Source organism: Mustela putorius, unplaced genomic scaffold (assembly GCF_011764305.1).
Source record: "Mustela putorius furo isolate JIRA1106 unplaced genomic scaffold, ASM1176430v1.1 tig00003834_pilon_pilon_pilon, whole genome shotgun sequence".
NCBI classification, from domain to species: domain Eukaryota; kingdom Metazoa; phylum Chordata; class Mammalia; order Carnivora; family Mustelidae; genus Mustela; species Mustela putorius.
This window is the reverse complement of record NW_025421987.1, coordinates 51,779,869-51,804,285: the sequence shown is the minus strand read 5'-3', so window position 1 is coordinate 51,804,285 and position 24,417 is coordinate 51,779,869.

Genomic DNA, 24,417 nt, shown 5'->3' with positions numbered 1-24,417 from the left:
GAATGCCCACTCTTGGCACTATTGTTTAACATAGTACTGGAAGTTCTAGCAACAGCAATTAGAAAACAAAAAGAAATAAAAGGTATTTAAATTGGCAAAGAAGTCAAACTCTCTCTCTTTGCAGACAACATGATACTTTATGTGAAAAAACTCAAAAGACACCATCCCCAAATTACTAGAACTCAGTAGCAACTCAGTAATATGGCAGGATACAAAATCAATGCACAAAAATCAGCTTTTTTCTTATACACTAATGATGTAATTATAGAAAGAGAAATTAGAGAATTGATTCATTTACAAAGCACCAGAAACCATAAGATACCTTGGAATATACCTAACCAAAGAGATAAAGGATCTATACTCTAGGAACTACAGACCACTCATGAAAGAAATTGAAGAAGAAAAAAAAGATGGAAGACTATTTCATGCTCTTGGATTGGAAGAATAAACATTGTTAAAATGTCTATACTGCCTAGAGAAGTCTATACTTTTAATGCCATTCTGATCAAAATTCCACCAGTATTTTTCAAAGAACTGGAGCAAATAATCCAGAAATTTGTATGGAACCAGAAGAGACCCTGAATCGCTAAGGAAATGTTGAAAAACAAAAATAAAACTGGGGGCATCACGTTACCTGATTTCAAGCTTTACTACAAAGCTGTGATCACCAAGACAGCATGGTACTGGCATAAAAACAGACACATAGACCAGTGGAACAGAGTAGAAAGCCCAGATATGGACCCTCAACTCTATGGGTAAATAATCTTCGACAAAACAGGAAAAAATATCCAGTGGAAAAAAGACAGTTTCTTCAATAAATGGTACTGGGAAGACTGGACAGCTATATGTAGAAGAATGAAACTCGACCATTCTCTTACACCGTACACAAAAATAAACTCAAAATGGATAAAAGACCTCAACGTGAGACAAGAATCCATCAGAATCCTAGAGGAGAACATAGGCAGTAATCTCTTCGATATCAGCCACAGCAACTTCTTTCAAGATATGTCTCCAAAGGCAAAGGAAACAAACTTTTGGGACTTCATCAAAATCAAAAGCTTCTGCACAGCAAAGGAAACAGTCATAAAAACAAAGAGGCAACCCACGGAATGGGAGAAGATATTTGCAAATGACAGTGCAGACAAAAGGTTGATATCCAGGATCTATAAAGAACTCCTCAAACTCAACACACACAAAACAATCATATTTTTAAAAATGGGCAGAAGATATGAACAGACACTTTTCCATTGAAGACATACAAATGGCTATCAGACACATGAAAAAATGTTCATCATCACTAGCCCTCAGAGAGATTCAAATTAAAACCACATTAAGATACCACCTTACACTACTCAGAATGGCCTAAATTAGCAAGATAGGAAACAACATGTGTTGGAGGGGATGTGGAGAAAGGGGAACCCTCTTACACTGTTGGTGGGAATGCAAGTTGGTGCAGCCACTTTGCAGAACAGTGTGGAGATTCCTCAAGAAATTAAAAATAGAACTTCCCTATGACCCTGCAATTGCACTACTGGGTATTTACCCCAAAGATACAGATGTAGTGAAAAGAAGGGCCATCTGTACCCCAATGTTTATAGCAGCAATGGCCACGGTCGCCAAACTGTGGAAAGAACCAAGATGCCCTTCAACGGACAAATGGATAAGGAAGATGTGGTCCATATACACTATGGAGTATTATGTCTCCATTAGAAAGGATGAATACTCAACTTTTGTAGCAACATGGATGGGACTGGAAGAGATTATACTGAGTGAAATCAGTCAAGCAGAGAGAGTCAATTATCGTATGGTTTCACTTATTTGTGGAGCATAACAAATAGCATGGAGGACAAGGGAAGTTAGAGAGGAGAAGGAGTTGGGGGAAATTGGAAGGGGAGGTGAACCATGAGAGACTATGGAATCTGAAAAACAATCTGAGGGGCTTGAAGCGGCGGGGCGTGGGAGGTTGGAGAACCAGGTGGTGGGTATTGGAGAGGGCACGGATTGCATGGAGCACTGGGTGTGGTGCAAAAACAAGGAATACTGTTATGCTAAAAAAAAAAAAAAGATTCTTCTGTGAGCAAGGAAAACTTATTCATTTATTCTGCTCATCCTTGAAATATAGTAGAAACCAAACTGTTATAAAATTATGTTGGCTGAAATACAAAATGAACACGTTGGGTTCTTTAAAGCTGGGTATGTTAGGCGTAATCATCTTGATTTCTGCTAAGCACCAGTCATGCTAATTTCTGCCATCAACAAATTTGATTAAATTTGAAGAGGGTAAACATTTTTTCCTAACTTGCAACATTCCTAATGTTTAGAAACAGAAAATTTGTTAACCAGAAATGGGCTTTCTTAATGTGAAATTGCAATTATATCTTTTAAAAAACCCAAAATGAAACAAAATGTATTTTCTCACATTTCCTTTTATTCCAGGCAAAGTGAGAGTGATGCTACTCATGTGTTTTTACTTTGAGTGTTTTGTTCAGATAAGATAGCTAGTCTTATCTTATATCTGTATCCCAAGGATAATTTCATTGCTCCCATCTAAATCATTTTAGAATATAAGGCCAGTGCCAAAACATCTGGTCTGGAAAGTTAAAAAGAAAAAAATCATTTCAGATGCTTGCTAAATCTGAATAAGTTGACCAAATATTTGGTATTATTTTTGAAAATTGATATTACTTTTGCAACATTTTTTTTAACTTTGTAACATTTCAATCTCATGTTTTTCCTTATTCTGTTTTTGAAAACAAAAATATGTATTACTCCATTAGTGTTTATTTAGAAAACAATACACAGAAGACTTATATCTGGGATATACAGACATGTGCTGATACTCAGTAAGAGGCTGCTATGAGAGGCTCACTGAGGTGCTCTTGAAGACTGGATATGGAAGACAGTCTCTGGAATTAAATTATTTGGGACTCCCAGAGACTTGCTATTGCCCTGCAGTAGATACAGAGAAGAAATATACCAGCTAAATGTTCCCAAATGATGCCCATAGATAATTTAATTTAGATTTTTACATCTACCAGTGACACTATAATAAATGTAGTCTTCCATTATTGACACTTATCGAAATGCAAAAAGCCAGAATTTAGAGTTACAACTGGGGAAAAGATACAAATTATATTTAAAATCCATCTTGGAAAATTAATATTGAGGTGATTTTCTAGTTCAGTTTTAAAAATAGTAGTTTATCATCTTAGAATCAACACCAAAACAGACGCCACCATCTCATAAAATAAACATGCAGTGAAAGGGTAACACACACATTAGCCACAAACTGAGTCTGTAGCCAATACAGTATGATGAGAAGGAATTCTCAGTATGGTGTGATGTGCGATCGAAGCCATTAGCCATATGGTGCAGTGTGAAGAGGGCCTCTGTGACTGAATAACAGTTGTACGTTATATGGTTTATTAAATAATTATGCAATGGCAAGCAATGCTTTTAAAATTATTGGCTGTTTTAAAATATTTTGGTTAATCTAGCTGCATTTACCAGGTTGAAGGATGCATGCTCCATCAGGTCTCCATGCTTCATGTCTGCTTTGTGTATAGAATGGAAATCAGCTGCCATATTGAAGATTTAGGGCACATTTCTTGTATCATACTGTGTATCATCAAGGTATGCCACAGGGCATTTAGAAATATAGGGGCACATTCCTTTTAGAGTTGCCTTTCCACCTGCCACCTGTCAGTGCAGACACTGTATGTGGGATAGAGAATGTGCTATTTTTATGTAATTTCCATAGAACGCGACAGGGAAACATTAAAACATCTAAATGAAAAGCAAAACAGTCAATAAAATATCTGGATATTTTGCTATGTGATGCTGTGCCAACCCTTATTTGGATACTTAAAAAAAAATTAAGGATACCATCCTGACTCATTTCTACTAATAGTAGATTTTCCTCCAAGTAAATTGGTATTGCATTTATTTGTTTATCTCTAACTTATATGGCGTTGTCAGGTGACTGTTAAAAACTTTATTAACCAGTCAGACTACTCTGGCTTAAACTAGATAGTTACTTAGTATAGTGCACTGCTTCAGCAAGGTGGGATCACCAGATGACTGGTGGCAATATCGTGGTGAAAGCGGGGAAAAGGCCATGATTGTGCTATGCCCTCCGTGGGACCATAGGGCAGCTGCATCTTTCACTGTGAGATACGTTGTAGCTTAATGAAATGCACTGGAGCAACACCACACCATGCTTTTGCTTGCTCAAGGCTACTCTCAACTAAAGGAATTATAGTATCTTTAGAAAATGGGTGTATGCTTTCATGAATAATTCTTCTGAAGACATTTAGAATTTTGAAAATTTAAGAGTTTGTGAATGATAGTTGCTAATCGAAATAAAATATTGACATTACAAATAATAGCCACAGAGCTCATGGCAAAATTGAGATGGTATTTTTCTGTCTCTGTACATAAAGACTGAAGTAATGTAATTATCATCTTTTATAAAATAACTGATTTTCTTATTTTTGACATGTAATCATTTATGTTTACCCCATTATGGTAAGGTCTCCATATTTTAAGAGGAAAAACAAAAGGAAATGAAGATTAGTCATTAGGGCTGTTTGTCAGTATTTCAGTCTCCTCCTGTCAGAAATGCAGGACTGCCTTTCCATTTCCTCATGGCTTTGATGTTCATCATGGCCATTAGACCTCTCTGTCCAATAAACTTGGAGCAGAAGTCTTTACTAACCAAACATGCAATCCACTATGGTGTCTTCTCTTCCCACCAACACAGTGGCCAGGCACATTCCAAATGTAAGAGCCTCCTTCAACTTCAGCTTCTGAATGAGGAGAACATGAAAGAGAGGCTCTGTAGAATCTTCCAGTCTGAAAAGCATATGAGACATGGGTGAGGAACAAATCCGTGTTGTTTTTAAGCCATCAAGATTTTTTAAGGTTGCTTTCTACTAACAACAACAACAACAACAGAAGATCATAACATTGGTGACTGTGTAGATATGAGTACTTAAGGTTAATTAGAAATAGTATTTAAAGTTACTTTACTAAGTAATATTAGGCAAATAAAAATAGTCAGAGGCTCTTGCCCCATGTGTGAAACTGGTGTGCCATGACGGATTACCAGTGACCACCTCAGTTCACAGGAAACCTGAGTGCAGTGGGGACAGTAGTAATTCTCTCTTCCTTTCCTTCTTCTCTCAAGCAGCCTGGTGAGTGATGTCAGGAGAGTTGAATGAATATTATTTTCATATGGTGAAAGAAAGTTTGAGAAGCACTGATACACATAGCATGTATATCGGTGTAGCAAAAGCCAAAGTTTTGGCTTTGGAAATATTGATAAAATGAGGAGAAAGTAAAGTAATATTTAGGGCTCCTTATGTATATTATGTATAAATCGATCAAATTTACCAAATAACTGCTAATTAACCCCCTTGATTAGGCTCAGGTACATCTACTCCCCATGTTTATCTGGGCAGCAAACTCAAAAGTTTTTGAATACCTGTCTGTATGTTACAGAGATTGTGTGAAATGATGAGGATAAAATCAGGAACTGTTTCTTTATCCTTCCAGTAACCATTTCCACAGGAAAAGAAGATAATTCATTATAAGATATAAGCAATATTACAAGTAAATACTATGTTCTGAGCACTGTCGTAGGTATTCAATTTTATTTAATTCTAAAAAGAACTAAAGGGAGTAGATAATATTACCTTCAATAGGTATGGATAAGGATACTTGTTCTAAGCTTAAATAATTTTTTCAAAGTCCTATAAAAATACTGAAGAAATGGTTTGAATTCAGTAATGTAGAGAACAGCATGTACAAATGCTTGAAGACAACCTTTGTTTGTACAATTATCAAAGGTTTCCTGCCAAGATGGGGTGTTCTTTGGTTATCATCAGGCTCTAGAAATGTTGGGTTTTAATCCATTGTTAGAATTATCAGAGTTTGAGATCATACTCAGATCCCCTTCCAAATAGTAAAATTATTTTTATCCAGTGGGTGTACACACACACACACACACACACACACGTGCACGCACGCACAAAATCTGGAAGGAAATAAAGTATTTTGATGCAGTATTTTTTTCTTTGATTTGGATGGGGTTGAGTTGAAAAAGGAGACTGAAATTTGGGTTGGTAGTTAAAGGGAGTTTAGCCTTGTGTGAAATGCTTTGTTTTTCAGTACTGTATAGATGTTAATTGTGTACTTAAAATTCATTAAAAAAAAGTCATATCCATTTTTCTAGACACCTTTATTTAGGTGTGAAGCTTGATACTACACTTTTTCAGACAGTCGTTTTGCTTCACAGAATCCTTGATCTAGGCCTGCTTCACAACAGCTTTCTTCTGCCTTGTATCACACACATTCATCCTTTCTTCATTTGTGAAATGAGAGCAAGGGGTCACACCAGGTGTCATAAGGTTTCTGTGGCTCTAATGTTGTATGATTTTTTTAGCTTTTGTAACTAGCAGGGTTGCTAACTGGTCTGATTCTCATTGTGCTCTGGGGGTATGTACACACGAAAAATGATTTTTTTTTTTAGTTAATTTCAAGATCACATAGCCAGTGACAAAATCACAAGCAGGATTTTGTTCTTTGACTCTCTCTTTCAGAGGTTTCTTTTGTAATGTGTCGGGAAACCCTCACTTCCCAAAGTACTTGGAAAAACTTGGGTTTATTTCTCAGTGTATGATATATTGTTTCAAATGATTTGAATTTACTGACATCGGGAACGAGATAGGACACTAAATGCTTGTATTTATTACCAGGTTATATGCAGTACTTGATTCCATACTTTTTTCTCAGTCTGGTAATTCTGGGGTGTGTGTGTGTGTGTGTGTGTGTGTGTGTGTGTGTGTATGCTAACAGGAAAATACTGGATAACAGGTGTCTGTGATTTCTTCTGTCTCACCCTGAAGAAACAGCTGTGTCGTTATGTTGTTTTAAGATGTTTCTATGTATTTCTCATTTTGATCAATAAATAGTAATGGGAGATAAAGGAGAAGGATGGAGCTGGGTGGGGTGAATGAGACCTTCTTGGGATAATGAATTAAGATATGTATACATTGCATGTATATTCTTACTTCCGAACAGTAGTTCTGGATATGAGCACCAAGAGAGGTATTTGGTGTAACACACAGGGAAGGTGTCTTAATTTCACAAATATATGCTATATTCAATTTAGAAAGAAAAATTTAATTGAGGAAAGAGGCAGAAGTTCCTGACAAGTTCTATGTAGCTTCTCATGATGGTAAGCATTTACATTCTAAGCATTTCTCCCCCATTATAAACAACCTGATTTTCATCGATGAAAGCAGCTGACAGAAGCTGCTGAACCAGTTATTATACTTTATCAGGCATTGCTAGCAGAGATACCACTTTCATTTTTGCCAGCATTTGTAGTGTAAATGAGGAGCAACCTATCGTAAAATAACGCTAAGAAGATCAAAGGAAGCAATCCCTACTACCAAGCTAAAATCATTCTGGGAAAATGTTTTTGATTATGGTTAATAATGTAATCAAGCCAGAAACCTGCCTAGAAGTTGGAGTTACAGCAGAATTACTGCTAATATTATGGGGTACCTAATTGGCAGTAATATGGCAAGAAAGTTTTGGACATATGAAAACAAGGGGCTAATAAAATATTTACAAAGAGCTCTGCAGTTTTTGTTAGAGTACTTTGTATATTTTCTCAGAAAAAACAAACCAGTGTTGTGACTAGAGACTTAGAATTAAGGCAGGAAGAGGAAAGCATAAAAAGAAAAAAAGTGGTCATCTAAAAATAAAATCTTTGATTTCATTCTTTAAAGACCAATTACTTTTCTGTCCCCTGTGGGAGGAAAAAAAACACATTTTTCTTAATAGCAAAATCATTCTAAGACTTTTCTGATTCATTTTATATTTAGCAGATTACAGCTTTAGTCATCAGTAGGAAAGAGCCTCACAAACTGACAGACCTGAAATCATGTCCTTTGATTGTAATTGACAGAAAAAGCATTTAAGGTAAAGAAAAAAAATATTTTATTCATCTTTGATTACACTGTGATGTGATTTGGTGACATAATACAGCTGAGAACTGAGGCAAGAAAGGCAATAATTCCTACTTGAGGGTTTTATAGGATGCAGCCCTTCAGTCGTCTTCCTACCAACGCCTCCAGCTACAATGTCTCCTTGATGGCGGCTAGACAAATAGATATACAGAGAGTTAGAATTTAAAAGGCAAACAGCTCTGAAATAACATTTCTTAAGGCAACGTATTTCAGCATTAAATGCTTGACAACTACACATTTGACTGGACCTAAAATTAAATCTATTCAATTTAAACATTTTACAGTACAAAATACTACCATTTAAGCAACACTTTTTTAAAATAATGGAAAATAAATGGTTTAGACACAATAGCGCTCTAAAGAGATGCATGCCTTTTTATGTGTGTGTATATGTGTCAGTGACTGAGTATATGATTCAACCCATCCATATGGAATTGAGGTTTTATTTTTATATTTTATTTGATCGTTCTCTTCATTACTCTTCTCTGACTCATCTACTTTCCAGATAGGATGTTGTCATATATATTTTGGACATTTAACAACAGAGGTAAATGCAAATGTAACTGTAAACAATGTCAGACAATTGGCAAAGTCATACATAGAGCATCACGTGTATTGCCCTGACAAATATGTATGTCATGAAATAAATTTATATACTAGGATTTAAATAATGACTATGAAGCTTGCTTCAACATCTTCATTTTTTAAGTGCCATTATGAAAATCACTTCTCTGCTCATTTACTAGTGACTTCCTAATACTCGGATTTTAAAAGATCTAACTTAAACTACTGAAGAATATATATTTTGTGAAGAAATAAAACAATATTAGGAAACATATAAAAAGAATCTATAAAATAAAATTTAATAATTTTTTTTTAACAATCAGATATTTGAAGAGTTAATATCTTAAAGTCATACAGGACTTGCAAGACTGCTAGGTCAGAGAACCTACTGCTTAGCAATATTTTTAGTGATTAAGAGAAGATCTGAATGTCACAAATGTGTGTGTGTGTGTGTGTGTGTGTGTGTAGCCATACGGAGAATTAAATGAATATCCACCAGAGAATGACTTATGATAGAGTTACATTTTCCAAAGGAAGATTATGAATTGTCAGTGCATGATGATATTTATATATGTAAATCAAGTATTTGAATCTGCAAGTTAATTGTGTCTAGAAATGTCAGCCTAATTACAAACTCTTATGCTGTATTTACTTGAATGCCCCCAAAGCTGTTCAAAACTAAAAATTTCAACTCAAAGAAGGTTGTTTCAGCTATCAGAAATGGACTCTATTAATCATACTTTTAAGGGTAATATAGCTATCACCTACTCAAGTACAGGTGGCAAGCAAGAAAGCTGTTCAACCTCCCATGGAAAACATGTCCAGTGTTCTTCTGGTTTGGCTCAGAGTTCTGGATTACCTGTTGTCAGTGAGCTCCAAGAGCATATACCATATTGGATTAATAATTTGAATTTATATCCAAAGAGACTTACATAAAAAAGTTCCAAGACAAGTAAGAAGTATAGGGTTTGCTATGTATACTACCCTCCCCTCCATAGAGATCAACTTATATTTCATTCTATGGCAATATCTGCTCTTAGCTCATATGAACCTTTAAGTATTTTTCAGTGGTTTGGTTTAGTTTGCTCAAATCTTAATTTCAACTGTTTTTTATTTTTCTTCTCTTAATTACTGGGACTATAATGAACTTTCGAGACATAACTGATATGCATGTGATATCAGTTCCTGTCCAGCATTAGGCAATGTTGTTTGCATCCTTTTACATCAAGGAAAAATGCTAGTCTTTTCATTAATGCTAATTTACATATACATATGTGTACCTTGTGTGTATCTCTGCTTCCAAATATTATGGAAGTAAAAGAAAAAGCAAAAGAAGGAGGAATAGTGATTTACTTTTTGGAACCCAACTTTCCATTTTAGCCTTGAACAACTTCTTTTTCATTAAGAATGGAAGATTCAACTAAAACTATCTTTTCTTTCTTTTTTTTCTAAAAGTATCTTTTCTTTCTTTCCTTTTTTTTATTCATCTAGATTTTTCATTTTCTATTCCATGTGGTTAGTGCCATAAGTCTTTTGACCAAGAGAGCAATACAGTGGCAGCCTCTTTATGAGATTTTTGCAAATAGTACTTGGAGACATTTCATATCATGCTCTTACCCCAAATTTACATTTCAGTTCATCATCCACAAGGCAATTGTCTATCATGGAAAAACAGTTTTGAGAAATGCAAGAAGGCTTAGATTGATGATCCATTTTCATTATTTAAAAGTCTTTCACAAAATTGTTGATCTTCATTTTCCAAATTCACTCATATAAAGGAAAAACATTTTTATCAAAATATTTTACTCAGTATCACCATTTAAACAGAGCAAAAATCACATAGTCTAACCATAGGGCAATGTTAAAACTTTATTGAGTTATTTACATAATTTTTCATATATTTCTTTGATACTTCTTTAGATAAAACAGTGTGGAAAGTAAGAAGAACTATGACTAGATTCATAGATTAACAATAGGTTTATTATATATTTATATTTATTACTTAATATTATATTTATATTATTTATATAATATATGTATTATTTATATTTATGTAAATGTAAATAAATATAAAATATATATTATGTATTATATGCTATATATTTATATTTAATTATATATTAATGTAATAAATTATATATTAATATACATAATAGAAATGTAATATAATAGATAATAGATTAATCTGAAATATCCAGTTACCCACTTTGATTTAATATTTAAAAGATTATAGTACTAATGCTTTCATTATTTTCATTTTGCTGTTTACAGAAGGGTAGTGTTTTGTCTGGGAACCTCCATACAAGCTAGAACTCACAGTTTTAAGAAATTTTGAAAATTATGTGTGACAGCTCCAGTTATATCAGAAAACTTAGTCTCATTAAGACTAGTCATTTTTTTCAGAATATATTTGCATTCTGATAATTTAAGAGCTCTTGCCTTATAACCACTGAAGTTTAATATTTGTTATTGAAGTTTTGTAATTAAAGATTTTTTATTTATTTGATAGACAGAGATTACAAGTAGTCAGAGCAGCAGACAGAGAGAGAGAAAGGGAAACAGACCTCCTGCTGAGCAGAGAGCCTGATGTGGGGCTCGATGTGGGGCTCGATCCCAAGACCCTGGGGTCATGACCTGAGTCAAAAGCAGAGGCTTTAACCCACTTCGCCACCCAAGCGCCCTGAAGTTTTGTAATTAAAAAAAGCCCTTAGAAATAATGACTCATCCCAATTATAAATTGGAATAATTGATGTCATTGGTAAGCTAAAATCAACTGAGTAGAAAGGTTTTTTTCATGAGACTTTTATTTAGATAACTGGGTCAGAAGTGGAGAGAAAAAAACCTTAGCAGCAATCATTTGAATGTGGTTTATTTGATTTCTTTTCTTTTTTTCCCTTTGTTCTTTTTTTTTTTTTTTTGGTTTATTTGATTTCTTAAGATCAATCCACATAGATTCAAATGGCATGATTCCCAGAAATGCCATGCCTTGATAAGTATAGAGCCATTATCTCTTTCACTAAATATTTCATTCTACTCACTTTTATGTAATTACATGTAGACTTGGCCAAAGACAATAAAATATTTCCCTTTCTTCTGTCTTGCTGTTGGTGTAGAGAAATGCAACTGATTTCTGTGCATTGATTTTATATCCTGACACTTTACTGAATTCCTGTATAAGTTCTAGCAGTTTTGGAGTGGAGTCTTTTGGGTTTTCCACATATAGTATCATATCATCTGCGAAGAGTGATACTTTGACTTCTTCCTTGCCGATTTGGATGCCTTTAATTTCCTTTTGTTGTCTGATTGCTGAGGCTAGGACCTCTAGTACTATGTTGAATAGCAGTGGTGATAATGGACATCCCTGCCGTGTTCCTGACCTTAGCGGAAAAGCTTTCAGTTTTTCTCCATTGAGAATGATATTTGCGGTGGGTTTTTCATAGATGGCTTTGATGATATTGAGGTATGTGCCCTCTATCCCTACACTTTGAAGAGTTTTGATCAGGAAGGGATGCTGTACTTTGTCAAATGCTTTTTCAGCATCTATTGAGAGTATCATATGGTTCTTGTTCTTTCTTTTATTGATGTGTTGTATCACATTGACTGATTTGCGGATGTTGAACCAACCTTGCAGCCCTGGAATAAATCCCACTTGGTCGTGGTGAACAATCTTTTTAATGTACTGTTGAATCCTATTGGCTAGTATTTTGTTGAGTATTTTCGCATCTGTGTTCATCAAGGATATCGGTCTATAGCTCTCTTTTTTGGTGGGATCCTTGTCTGGTTTTGGGATCAAGGTGATGCTGGCCTCATAGAATGAGTTTGGAAGTTTTCCTTCCATTTCTATTTTTTGGAACAGTTTTAGGAGAATAGGAATTAGTTCTTCTTTAAATGTTTGGTAGAATTCCCCCGGGAAGCCATCTGGCCCTGGGCTTTTGTTTGTTTGGAGATTGTTAATGACTGTTTCAATCTCCTTACTGGTTATGGGTCTGTTCAGGCTTTCTATTTCTTCCTGGTTCAGTTGTGGTAGTTTATATGTTTCTAGGAATGCATCCATTTCTTCCAGATTGTCAAATTTATTGCCGTAGAGTTGCTCATAGTATGTTCTTATAATAGTTTGTATTTCTTTGGTGTTAGTTGTGATCTCTCCTCTTTCATTCATGATTTTATTTATTTGGGTCCTTTCTCTTTTCTTTTTGATAAGTCAGGCCAGGGGTTATCCCATTTACAATTGCACCCAAAACCATAAGATACCTAGGAATAAACCTAACCAAAGAGGCACAGAATCTATACTCAGAAAACTATAAAGTACTCATGAAAGAAATTGACGAAGACACAAAGAAATGGAAAAATGTTCCATGCTCCTGGATTGGAAGAATAAATATTGTGAAAATGTCTGTGCTACCTAAAGCAATCTATACATTTAATGCAATTCCTATCAAAGTACCATCCATCTTTTTCAAAGAAATGGAACAAATAATTCTAAAATTTATATGGAACCAGAAAAGACCTCGAATAGCCAAAGGGATATTGAAAAGAAAGCCAACGTTGGTGGCATCACAATTCCAGACTTTAAGCTCTATTACAAAGCTGTCATCATCAAGACAGCATGGTACTGGCACAAAAACAGACACATAGATCAATGGAACAGAATAGAGAGCCCAGAAATAGACCCTCAACTCTATGGTCAACTAATCTTCAACAAAAAAAGACAGCCTCTTCAATAAATGGTGCTGGGAAAATTGGACAGCCACATGCAGAAAAATGAAATTGGACCATTTCCTTACACCACACACAAAAATAGACTCAAAATGGATGAAGGACCTCAATGTGCGAAAGGAATCCATCAAAATCCTTGAGGAGAACACAGGCAGCAACCTCTTCGACCTCAGCCGCAGCAACATCTTCCTAGGAACAACGCCAAAGGCAAGGGAAGCAAGGGCAAAAATGAACTATTGGGATTTCATCAAGATCAAAAGCTGTTGCACAGCAAAGGAAACATTTAACAAAATCAAAAGACAACTGACAGAATGGGAGAAGATATTTGCAAACGACATATCAGATAAAGGACTAGTGTCCAGAATCTATAAAAAACTTAGCAAACTCAACACCCAAAGAACAAATAATCCAATCAAGAAATGTGCAGAGGACATGAACAGACATTTCTGCAAAGAAGACATCCAGATGGCCAACAGACACATGCAAAAGTGCTCCATATCACTCGGCATCAGGGAAATACAAATCAAAACCACAATGCGATATCACCTCACACCAGTCAGAATGGCTAAAATCAACAAGTCAGGAAATGACAGATGCTGGCGAGGATGCAGAGAAAGGGGAACCCTCCTACACTGTTGGTGGGAATGCAAGCTGGTGCAGCCACTCTGGAAAACAGCATGGAGGTTCCTCAAAATGTTGAAAATAGAACTTCCCTATGACCCAGCAATTGCACTATTCGGTATTTACCCTAAAGATACAAACGTAGTGATCCAAAGGGGCACGTGTACCCGAATGTTTATAGCAGCAATGTCCACAATAGCCAAACTATGGAAAGAACCTAGATGTCCATCAACAGATGAATGGATCAAGAAGATGTGGTATATATACACAATGGAATACTATGCAGCCATCAAAAGAAATGAAATCTTGCCATTTGCGACAACATGGATGGAACTAGAGCGTATCATGCTTAGCGAAATAAGTCAAGCAGAGAAAGACAACTATCATATGATCTCCCTGATATGAGGAAGTGGTGATGCAACATGGGGGCTTAAGTGGGTATGAGAAGAATAAATGAAAGAAAATGGGATTGGGAGGGAGACAAACCATAAGTGACTCTTAATCTCACAAAACAAACTGAGGATTGCTGGGGGGAGGGGGTTTGGGAGAAGGGGGTGGGATTATGGACATTGGGGAGGGTATGTGTTTTGGTGAGTGCTGTGAAGTGTGTAAACCTGGTGATTCACAGACCTGTACCCCTGGGGATAAAAATATATGTTTATAAAAAATAAAAAATTATATATATAAAAAAAAGAATCAGTAAAATAATGTATTTGAAAAATTAGATTCTTTCTGTATTGTGGCTATTGTTGATAATGCTGCTATAAACATTGGGATGTATGTGTCCTTTAGGATGAGTATTTTTGTATCCTTGGGTAAATACCTAGTAGTACAATTGCTGGATTACAGGGTAGTTCTATTTTTAACTCTTTGAGGACTCTCCATACTGTTTTCCAGAGTGGCTGAACGAGTTTGTATTCCCACTAACAGTATAAGAGGTTTTCCCTTTCTCTGCATCATCATCAACATCTTTTGTTTCCTGTGTTGTTAATTTTAGCCATTCCAACAGGTGGGAGGTGATAGTTCATTGTAGTTTTGATTTGTATTTCCCTGATGATGAGTGATGTTGAACATCTTTTCATGTGTCTGCTACCCATCTGTATGTCTTTTTTTTGAAAAAATGTCTGCTCATGTCTTCTGCCCGTTTTTAAACTAGATTATTTTTTCTTGGGTGTTGAGTTTTATAAGAACCCAAATGTTCATTGACCTATGAATGGATAAAGAAGATGGGGTGGTCACATCATACTCAGCCATAAAAAAGAATGAAATCCTGCCATTTGCAATGATGTTAATGGAGGTAGAGAGTATTATGCTAAGCAAAGTAAGTCAGCCAGAGAAAGACAGGTACTGTATCATCTCACTCATATGTGGAATTTAAGAAACAAAACAAATGAACACGGTGGTGGGGTGGGGTGGGTGAAGAGGTAAGCCAGAAAACAATCTCTTAACTATAGAGAACAAACTGAAGTTTACTGGAGGAGAGAGAGGTGGGAAGATAGGCCAGATGAATGATGGGTTTTAAGGAGGGCACTTGTAATGAGCATAGGATGTTTTATCTAAATGATGAATCACTAAATTCTAAACCTGAAACTAATATTACACTGTATATTAACTAACTGGAATTTAAAGGAAAACATGAAATTAGATTCTCACCTTGAAAGCTAGATTGCAAATTTAAACAAGTTGAAATCTATTATAGTACTGTTCTCAGCGGTTTGACATCTTTAAATAATGATCTAAAAATGAAACTCTAAATATACTAAATGATATTGAAACTGTACTATGTTCAAACTTTAGGGAAAAAAAAGTAGCGAATAAAAATGTTGAACTAATACAAAATCATGATTTAAAGCACATTTTGCAACAGGTGTGCTAATGTATATATAAAATTATAGTTTGATATTTGAAAGAAATGGAAGAATGTGTGCGTAGATGATAGCCAAATTATCCTTTTGGACCTATTAATGTTAAAATATATTCAATCTGTCTGAAGGATGATATTAGTATTTTTCTCAGATGTATTCAATTTCATAGTGCTATTTTTTTTTCTAAAAATACATGATACTGCCAAGCTCACTAATAGACCCAGTGCCCAGTGATATTTTGTCACAAAAGGTAATTTGTTCCACTTCTAGATCACTATATCACCTTATATTAACTTAATACTGATAATTAATAGTTGAATCCAAAAATGATACACTAGTGTATGTTTATACTTTTAAATTATTAAATTTACCATGCCAGTAGTATATTTTTAGGATGCATTAAAAAATAAGATCTTGAATATTTTAAATAAAATAAGTTATGACTATAAAAATAGAATTCTTAAAATTTACATTTGAATGATAAGCAATTTGGGGGATAATTATAGTTCACAGTCTACATTCAATGCATTTTGATATATGTATAATTGCTCTTAGTAATATCCCTCAGTTGGATTTTTTTGTAACAACAATAACAATTTATTGCAAAATTAATTCTTTGGCACAATTTAACATTTAGTGATGTGAAGTCAGAGCGAATTGATTTTTACAGCAGGCCACTTGTGCTCTGGCTTTCTACATTCAAGTACTAATTGTTTATTATAGGTCACTTCAGAATTTAGTATAAAAATAAATTAAATTGTTGCAAGGTGCATTTAGTAGAAATAGTTTGATATTTTCAGCTCATGGGGTTTTATTTAAATAAAAAATGGTAAAGTAATGCAATCATCTTTGGTTATAAAAGTGATGGATGAATTGAAAACATTTTTGAATCAGGTCAATGGTACTGATGATTAGTACATTGTTAATCAAGTTCTTCAGATTGCTATCAAATGCTTTAGCTCTTTTGCTCAGGCTGGTGAGAGGATCATGAATATTAAAGGGATTCAAATGGATGTGCTCTCATGTAATATGGAGCACTACAAATGAAACGACTAAATGAGGGCAGACTGTAACTCAATGTACTGATATATCTCTTAAATAAAGAAGAATGTCTAATCAATTTCTTTGCTCACATATAGCAACTATATAGAATTTTTTTTTGCTTTTTTATAATATATATTTTAATCATGTTGACAAATCAATGGACATAATGCATGAAAAATATTTCTTAAGGAAAAGTTTTATGTAATAGTTAATTAGGTATCATTGGTGACTAGAATTTAAAAGATTCAAATAAGAAATTAAGATAAAATGTATTTATTTTATATTGTATGTGTGAGGAAAAACTGAAAACTGCTAAGAAATGTCTTCTTAAAGGGAGATATACTAATGTTCTACTTTATCTTTTTATTTAGCAATAATCTCCTTCTTTTTAAATCTATGCTATTAGAAACGTGATACAACATAGTAGAAAGTTGTTGATTTTAGTCATTACTAAAAGTGAAATTTTATTTTTTGAACCAAAGTGGAAGAAAAAGATTTTACAGAACTCCTTAAATGTTTAGAGTTTATGTCAGTCATAGAGCATTTTTTTTAGTATGAATAAGTATGTAAGGAATTATAAAATACAAGTCATTAAAACATTGCATATTTATGTATAAAATAGAAATAAAATATTTATAAATGACTAAATCTTAGCAATATCTAATAAATGGTATATATTTTTGGCATTTAAATTAATATTGCTTATTGTTGAAATTGAATTTGAGCAAATATATATTCATCTAATAGAAATATCCTCTTTGGAAAGAGTAACACATTAATTTTGTAGCCTATAAATCCAGCACAGATTAATAAATTGTGTTAGTTGATTTTATATTTAGAAAGAGGTAATTTAGATTTATGATTGAATTAAATCTTAAGAGAATATAATTCTAAGGGAAAATGTGTTTTGGTGTGCAAGATATCTGACAATGATGAATTTTTCAGAAAGATCCAAGTTTTATGAAATTATCTGATGACTCTAGTTTGAGGATGAGAGAGGATACTGGGTATCTGTGGTTGCAAATGGGTGAGATAAAATAGTGAAGAATAGGGCAATTTTTGTAAGGCATAGATTTTTGTAAGGCAATTTTTGTAAGGCATAGATTTTGAATTTTCCTAGATCCAGCCTTATGAATGAAGACCAACGGTTAATATATTATACCCATATCCTTATCCTCATAGTCAGAAAAAAACTACTGAGTGTACTATTTTGAGAATGTCTGTACCTCAAGTTTTCATTATACCCATATAAAGTAGAAAAATGGTTGATTATCTCTTAAAATTTCATAGAATTCATAGGATCATAGAATGGCAGAATTTTTAAGCTACAACAAAATTTGGGAAGCCACTTTGTCCAAATAAGTCATTTCTTAAAAATGAGAACAGATAAGGGGAGGTGAACCATGAGAGACTATGAACTCTGAAAAACAATCAGGGTTTTGAAGGGGCAGGGGGTAGGAGATTGGGGGAACCAGGTGGTGGGTATTAGAGAGGGCAGGGATTGCATGGAGCACTGGGTGTGGTGCAAAAACAATGAATACTGTTACGCTGAAAAGAAATTAAAAAAAAATGAGAACAGGTAAGGGTCTGGTAAAGTAAGCATGCTCAAGTTAATTAATGGTAGGGTCAAGTAAGTTATTCCATCAAGGTAGTGGTTCTGTGATTAAAAAACACTTCACTAAGGTGGTGACATTTAATTCAAAGCTTGAGGATATAACAGAAAATTGGCAGATTAAGAATGAACAAAAAGAATGTTCCAGTGCATAGGAGTGATGTGTTGAAGGATCTGATATGACCTGCATTTTTGAGAAATTAAAAGGCATTCAGTATACATTGAGCAAGTTGTGGAAATTGGTGAGAAATGAAGATGGAGAAATTGGCAAGGCCAATTCATGGAGATCATGAAAAAAAACCTGGAATTTTATTCCAATTGCAATGGAAAACTATTGAAAAGTTTTGAACCATGTTTCTAAAATGCTGTGATTCTTTATTTCAAAGTTTAAATGGTGTTTACTTACTGTTATGGAAAAATTAATTGGAAGGTGATAAGAATGCAAAAATTGAAATTAGTCAGCAAGCCTTTTCAGTCTTCCAAATAAATTCTTGTGGTTTGGATTAAGGTGGTGCCAGGGAAAATGAATGGAACTGAAATATTCATTAAAAGTTGAGGCAACATGTCTTGGCAGCTGGTTGTGATGGATTGGGAAAGGTGTTAAGAAGAAAAAAAGCATTTACTCCCAGATTTCTGGCATTCAAACAAAACAACCTGGAGTAAATGGACATTTAATTTACTGAGAAATCAAAGATATGAAGTGGAAGAAATTTGGGTAGAAAACCAAGGATTAGTTTTAAATATATAGTTTTAGAAATATAAGTTATTGAATAGAGAAGCTCTGTAGGCAGTTGGAAAGAAGAGCTACAAATTTGAGATCTTTTCAAATTTGGGGAAAACCTTTCCTGGAAAGTGAATACAGAAGGATTAGAGAAGATGGCTCAGAGTAGAGCTCTGAATATCTTTAAAATGTGGATGTTGGGTAGAGAAAAATGAGCCCTTAAATGAAACTAAGGAGTACTCGGGAAGAAAATCAGGTGTTCTAGAAGAAATTTAGTGTTTCAGAAGCCAAGAAAGGGAAGTAGGATTGAAGAGTAAGTTCAGGTTTGTTGAATGCTATTAAGAACTTGTGAGTTGAATCGTGTTCTCCAAAGAGATGTGTTCAAGTCTGAACCTTCCTGTGAAAGTGACCTTATTTAGTTATAGAGCCTATATATATACAATCAAGTTAAGGTAAGGTTATCCAGGATTACGTACAATGACTGGAATCCTTATAAGAAGAGGAGATTGCAGACACAAAGAGAGGGAAGTAATGTGAAAGCAGAGGCAGAGATTGAAAGTGATGCAGGTATAAGCCAAAGAATGCCAAAACTTGCTGGGCCACCAGTAGCCAGGAGAGAGACAAGGGGTGGTTTCTCCCTCAGAGCCTCCAAAAGGAACAAATCTTGTGCCAAATCTTGAATTTGGACTCTTGGACCCCTGAACTGTGAAAAGATAAATTTGTCATTTCTAGCTACCCAGTTTGTAGTAATTTGTTATGGCAGATTTCTGTACATTGATTTTGTATCTTGTGACTTTACTGATTTCACTTATCAGTTCTAATAGTTTTTTTAGTGGAGTCTTTTGGGTTTTCTTTATGTCCACATCTCTCTCTCTCTCTCTAGATATATATAGATAGAAATATAGTATAATGTTATCTTCAAATAGTGAAAGTTTTACTTCTTTACTGTTTTGGGTGTCTTTTATTTCTTTTTCTTGTCAAATTACCATAGCTAGGACTCACAATACTAATTTGAATAAAAGTGTTGAGAGTGAACATCCTTGTCTTGTTTTTGATCTTAGAGAAAAAGTTCTGTTTTTTTTTTTTCCCCCCATTGAGTATGACATTAGCTAGGGGTTTTTCGTATAAGGATTTTATTATGTTCAGATATGTTCCCTCTAAACCTACTTTGTTGAGGGTTGTTATCATGGACGGATGTTGTACTTTGTCAAATTCTTTTTCTGTATCTCTTGAAATGATCATATGATTTTTTTTTCTTATTGATATAATGTATTACATTAATTGGAATATTGAAACATGCTTGAATCCCAGAAATCCCAATTGATAGTGGTGAATGATTTTTTTAATGTATTGTTGGATTTGGTTTGCTAGTATTTTGTTGAGGAATTTTGCATCTATGATCATCAGAGATATAGTCTTGTAGTCTTTATGTGGTTTTAGTATCAGGGTTATGTTGGCTTCATGGACTGAATTTGGAAGTTTTCCTTTCTCTTCTAATTTCTGAAATAGTTTGAGAAGAATAGATATTAACTCTTTAAATGTTTGTAAATTTTTTCTCTGAAGCCACCTGGTCCTGGATTTTTGCTTGTTGGGAGTTTTTTGATTATCAATTCAATTTTATTACTGGTAATCCATTTGTTAACTCTTATTTCTTCCTGCTTCAGTTTTGGTAGGTTATATATTTCTAGGAATTTACTCAATTCTTCTAGGTTGTCCAGTTTGTTGGCATATAATTTTTCAAAATTTTCTCATAATCCTTTATATTTCTGAAGTATCAGTTGTTCAATTGTTATTTCTCTTCATTGCTGATTTTGAGTCTTTTTTTTTTTTTTAGTTTCTATATCATTTATTCCTGCTCTAATCTTTAGTATTTTATTCCTTCTGCTAATTTTGGGTTTTATTTGTTCTTTTTCTAGGCTCTTATAAGTTTAGGTTGTTTGAAATTTATCTTGCCTTTTTTTTTTTTTTTTTTAAAGAAGTGAAAATGAGTGTGGTGGAGGAGTAAAGAGACAGAGAGAGAGAGAGAGAGAGAGAGAGAATCTTAAGCAGGCTTCATGCACAGCAAGGAGCCTGACCTTGGGTTCTATCTCATAACCCTGATATGACCTGAGCCAAAATCAAGAATTGGGTGCTTAATTGACTGAGCCATTCAGGTGCCCTCAAATTTTTCTTGCTTCTTGAGGTAGGCCTGAAGTGCCCGTAGTTGTATACACTTTCCTATTACAACCACTTTTACTGCATCCCAAAGATTTTGGACTTTTGTGTTTTCATTTTAATCTGTCTCCATGTAATTTTTTTATTCCTTATTTGAGCTCTTGGTTGACCAATTCATTGTTTAGTATCATGTTATTTAAACTCCATGTATTTGTGCTCTTTCCAGATTTTTTCTTGTGGTTGATTTCTAGTTTCATAGTGTTGTGGTCAGAAAAGATGCACATATGACTTTCATCTTTCTGAATTTGTTTAGAATTGTTAAAGCATGGGTATTCTGCTATTTTAGGATGGAATGTTCTGAATATATCTATTAAATCCATCTGGTCCAGTGTGTCATTCAAAGCCACCATTTCCTTGTTTATTTTCATTTTAGATGATCTATCCATTGATGTAAGTAGGGCTGTTAAAGTCCCCTAGTATTGTTGTATTACTATAAATTAGCTCTTTGATGCTTGTTATTGTTTTATGTATTGGGTGTTGCTCTGTTGGTGAATAAGTATTTGTTATATTTTCTTGTTGGGTTGCCTTTTTAATATATAGTGTCCTTCTTTGTCTTTTGTTACATTCTTTGTTTTAAAGTCCATTTTGTCTAAATACTATTTTTTGATAAATATTTCTCCATCCCCTCACTTTAGATCTACATATGGCTTTATGTCTGAAATAAGCCTCTTATAGGCAGCATGTTTTTGGATATCTGTTTCCTTCTCCAGATTAGAGAAGTTTTCTGCAATTATTTCTTAAAATAAATTTTCTTCCTCCTCTTTTGTCTTCTTCTTGGACCTCTAATGTTAATGTTATTATGCTAGATGGAGTCACTGAGTTTCCTAAGTCTATTCTCATTTCACATACTTTTTCACTCACCTGCCCAGCCTTATTACTTTTCATTACTCTGTTTTCCAGATTGTTAATTTGTTACTCTGTTTCTTCTAGCCTGCTATTTATTCCATCAAGTGTATTTAAACTTTCAAGTACTCTGTTCTTCATCTCTGATTGGTTCCTTTCTTTCTCTTTGTCTCACTGATGTCCTCCATCCTTTTCTCAAATCCAGTGAGTATCTTTATGATGATTTCTTTAAATTCTCTATCAGACATATTAATTGTATCTGTTTTGTTTAGGCTTTGCTGTGGCTTTTGTTCTCTTCTTTCACCTGGGACATAGTCCTCTATCTCCTCATTTCATCTAACTCTCTGTGTCTGTTTTTTTGTGTTAGGAAAGTCAGCTATGTCTCCTGCTTTTGAAAGTAGTGTTGACTTTTAATAAGGTGGCACTGGCCCTCCTCCACAGGAGACAAACAACTGTTGCAGAGACAGGCTGGTGAGGCTTTTCTGCAAACTACATGTGGCCATGGGGTGCCAGTTTAACAGGGTGTGCACATCCTCCTGGTAGGTGACCGGTTGCCACCCCTTGGACTAAAGTCCTGCAAAATATGTGGGTTGGGAGATGAAATGTTGTTGAAGTTTATGCTGGTCTTCTAGGGGAAGGAACCCACAAGGTAGGAATTGAGGCAAGCATGACTGGAAAGGGTGGATTCAATGAAGTGTGTGTGTGTGGTGAAGGGGCTGGTGTAAGAAAGGTAAATGAGTGTTGGTACTGTGCTGGTTCCTGCAGGTGGCTTTGAGTTTATGCTGTGGGGCAGGGGACATAAATGGCATCTGCAAGCTTCTTTTTTCCTGGAGGGGGTCTTCCTACAATGCCTGCCTTTCCAGGACACAGTCTGAGATGAGTAAAGAACTCCCTCCCATAAGCCTCAAGTATTTTTCAAACTGCAGCTTCTAAGTTGGATCTTCACAGGATGTTTACAATAGTTTGTTTAAGGGCAGGAACTCAGCTTCCTAATTCATTCAGGCGTCTCACAGAGCTGAGTCAGGTGATTTTTAAAATTCCAGGCTTTAAGTCCCTCTGGTTTTAAGAACCCATGAAATTTAGCCCCTCTTGCTTTCAAAGCCAAATGTTGTATGGACTCGTCTTCCCTGTGTGGGCTGGTTTTTGAGCCAAAGAGTCTGGTTCTTGCCTTTCTCTGAGCCCCCAGTTCCTTTCTGGCCACAGAAAGCCAGGGTCTTTTATCTCCCCACTCTTCTTACACTCTATGAAGCAGCCTCTTCTCTACATTTAGTTATAGGGTTTTTTCTGCTAGTTTTTGAGTAGTTCTCTAGGTTATTTATGCTGATGTATTAGCTACCTGTATTGGTGTGACAAGGTAAGTTTAGGGTCCTCCTACTCTGTTATCTTCCCAGACTTCTTCCAGAAAACCCTTTGGTTTTTTTAAGGTTCAAAAAGAGGTGGGAAAAGAGCTAGAGAGTGGCCATAGAGGTTTTGTTATTATTATTGTTTAATGAGGTCTAGTAATGGTTGCTAATGGCAAGGACACAAAGTTATAGTAGAGGAGTAGAAATTGAAAATCTCCAGGAGGGGCTGACTGATAAAAGTAGGTTTCTGCAAAAACATCACGGGCAACGGTTCAAGCTATAGGTACTCTCAATTTTAATTAGATAGCAGGAGAGAAATGGTGAAATTTCAACTGAAGAGATGAAAACTATTATGTTAATAGCTTTTATTTTCTTGGTTAAGAATGTTGCAAGATCACCTGTTGAGTGTTAGAGGATGAAGAAAAGCTGGACATTCCATGGAAAAGAAAGAAGGTGCAAAATTGTAGGTATAAAGAAGAGAAAAGCAAATTTGTAAGATTGCCTGAGTAGTATGTAGTATTGATCTGAGGATACTGGTCACAAATTGATAGTGAAATCAACCTGTCCAGCTGGAGATTAAAACCCAAGATTTGAAGAGATTTTTGAGAATCTGATATCTAATACAAAAACTCCCTTAATTTTATTCTGACTTGTGTTTTGCTTCCCATTTATTGGTGATTATCTTGAAGCATCCTGATTCTCTAAAACAATACAAGTGAAAGACTCTATAATCATCAGGGTAAAAAGGAAGATAACATTTTTGTTGCAGCTCTTCTAATGCTGTTCATTGAGCTCCCAATGATCCAGTTGGTACCTACTAAAATAAGGCTAATAC